Raw genomic sequence first — 3,003 nt, forward strand, 5'->3', positions numbered from 1 at the left:
TTGAGACATCCATGATATCTTACAGTTCATTTTAAGCTGTAAAACATGACAGATGGCTTCTTTACAAGGTTAGTAAATAGTATTGATTGAATTGCTTGCCAAATATGTGGTATTTAAAGACTCATAACACAAATCAGTGCAAAGATTTCTTTAGTATTAAACACAAATTGACGAAAAACACCAATTACCTGTTTTCCAAAAGACAAATTCATAAACACTCTTAAGACCGGTTGCAATATGAATCTTTGAAGTCTGTGTAATGTAGATGAAAGCAACCTCCCCCTTTCCTTCCGCCCAGAGTGACCCTGTTTTTTCTTCTTCTTCTTCTTGTTTGTGTTAATATTAGATAAAGTTCAATTTAATTCCCTCGATAACATTTGTAACAAAAAAACAAAAACTAAATTTTTTTTTTACAATTATTTATTTACTTAGACTTGTCAAATGAGGTGCAGTCTGTCTTGATTTAATGTGAACATTTTTCATGGACGGTATAAATACGTATGTGACCAGGGCTGTTTTGTTTGAGTATCTAAAATATAAATTAGTAACTGATTGATTCACATTATTGTTATAAAATGTTTTATATGGGTTGTTTGAGTAAAATAAATGCATTGACTTAACAGTATCTAGCAAAAATCTAGGTTATGTAAGACTGAAATAACTTTAATGCCAGGCAGTCTACTTGAGACCCTGAGAGGACAAAGGACCTCTGGAAATTAACATTTGAACTCACCCTTGTGCACTATAGAGATGAAAGTCTCACCTTCGAATCATCATAATCTACATTTCATTCCCTCATCCCCCACTCCTTCTCCCCCATGTGAAGATCACCAAAAACTCACCCAAGAATCTAAATGGTTTAATGTGAATAATTATTATCGAGTATTACACATGTTTGGTATCATTTGAAATGTCTCATTGCGACTGGTACAAATGTCTCATTTCCAAATAAGTAAAACAAAAGGTAATATGGTTTTGAAGAGTTTAGAGATAGCTGGCACACAAAGGAAGGTGGTCTCTAGACAAATGGTCTCCTACCCCCCAAAAGGTGTCAACTCTGAATGTAAATTCCCATTGTTAGCAGACGTTTCAATGTGAAAGAGGTTCTGTCTATATAATGAAATGCAACGAGAAGATGCTTTTCTGTAATTCAGATTAGCCCGTGAGTGAGACTCTCAGCTTCATGTATTTCTTAATGTTGGGTTTGCATCTCTTCTCTTTATTCCAGAACATTTGATGTTTTGTGTTTTGTTATCTTTGAATTGATTATGAAATTGGCATGATACATTTACCTGACATAATAAATTGTTACATTTGATTATTCGGTAACACTTTAGAATACTGTATCTTACTTACTGCATAACTAATAAGGAATTATTGAGGAACTAATAGATAATTATTTATTAACACTTAAGTCACTACTGTTAACTACTAAGGAAGACGTGTTAACTAATTAGTATGTAATAGAATTGTATGATTGTGTTAAATTTCAGTTAGTTAATCAATAACTAATGAATTATGTCATAACACTTGAAGAACTATTATTAATTATCTATTAATTAATGTGCAAGAAAAATAACTAAGAAGTAACTACTAATGAACAGTCTACAATAAACCGTTTTATTTTAGCAGTGGAGTGGTGGATGAAGTACACAAATCAAGTACTTGAGTAAAAGTACAGATAACCCAATAAAATATTACTCCAGTAAAATGATAAACTATTGGCCTATTCATTTTCAAAATTACCTTAGTAAATGTACAAAGGTAATTACTTGAAAAGTAAAAAGCACTGATCAATGTTTTTTATTTTATTTTCTAGCCAGTTTTAGTCATTCTTCAGCACTAATAAGAAAGATAAGTGCAGACATTTACTATATTGATCTGCAAATAAGCAAACTTTTTATTTAATTAGCAAAATGTATCATAATGTATGATAACTTATCTATTTTACAAAGGTTTAGATAATACCGTTAATAGTGTGTTTTTTACAGTAAGTTTGATTTGAGTCAGAAGTATGTGGTAATTCTGTATTAATTACTAATGAGTTCCCTATATTCTCACTTTAGAATACTGTTCCAGGTTCCAAGTAATTCCTGAAAAATTATCTAATAATTATTTGTTAATTACCAATTAATTTCCTTATATGTTCACTTTAGAATACTGTTTCAGGTTATAAGTAGCCTAATTCCTGGATAATTATTTGATAATTATTTATTAATTACTAATGAGTTCCCTATATTCTCACTTTAGAATACTGTTCCAGGTTCCAAGTAATTCCTGAAGAATTATCTAATAATTATTTGTTAATTACCAATTAATTTCCTTATATGTTCACTTTAGAATACTGTTTCAGGTTATAAGTAGCCTAATTCCTGGATAATTATTTGATAATTATTTATTAATTACTAATGAGTTCCCTATATTCTCACTTTAGAATACTGTTCCAGGTTCTAAGTAATTCCTGCAGAATTATTTGATAATTATTTATGAATTACAAATAAGTTCCCTATATTTTCAGTTTCCCTCAGTCATTGCCTCAAACATGAATTTACTCAATGGCATTCTATGCTGAGGAAAACAGACACACACAGTACTGTATATAAAATATAAAAACTAATCTGAGGTTAGTTTTGTATGACTGTTCATTAGTAGTTACTTCTTAGTTATTTTTCTTGAACCTTAATTAGTAGATAATTAGTAGTAGTTCTTTAAGAGTTATGACAGAATTCATTATTTATTGATTAACTAACTGTTACTTAACACAATCATAAAAATATATTACATACTGATTAGTTAACACATCTTCCTTAGTAGTTAACAGTAGTGAAGAAGTAGTTAATGAATAATTACCTATTAGTTCTTCAATAATTACTTATTAGTTATGCAGTAAGTAAGATACAGTATTCTAAAGTGTTACCGATTATTCTAACTGACTTTGACATTTTCATTAAAGAGTTAAAAAGAATAGTCAAACATTCGCTCACATTTAATGATGCACAGATA

Source organism: Rutilus rutilus (genome assembly GCF_951802725.1).
Source record: "Rutilus rutilus genome assembly, chromosome: 8".
Lineage (NCBI taxonomy): Eukaryota > Metazoa > Chordata > Actinopteri > Cypriniformes > Leuciscidae > Rutilus > Rutilus rutilus.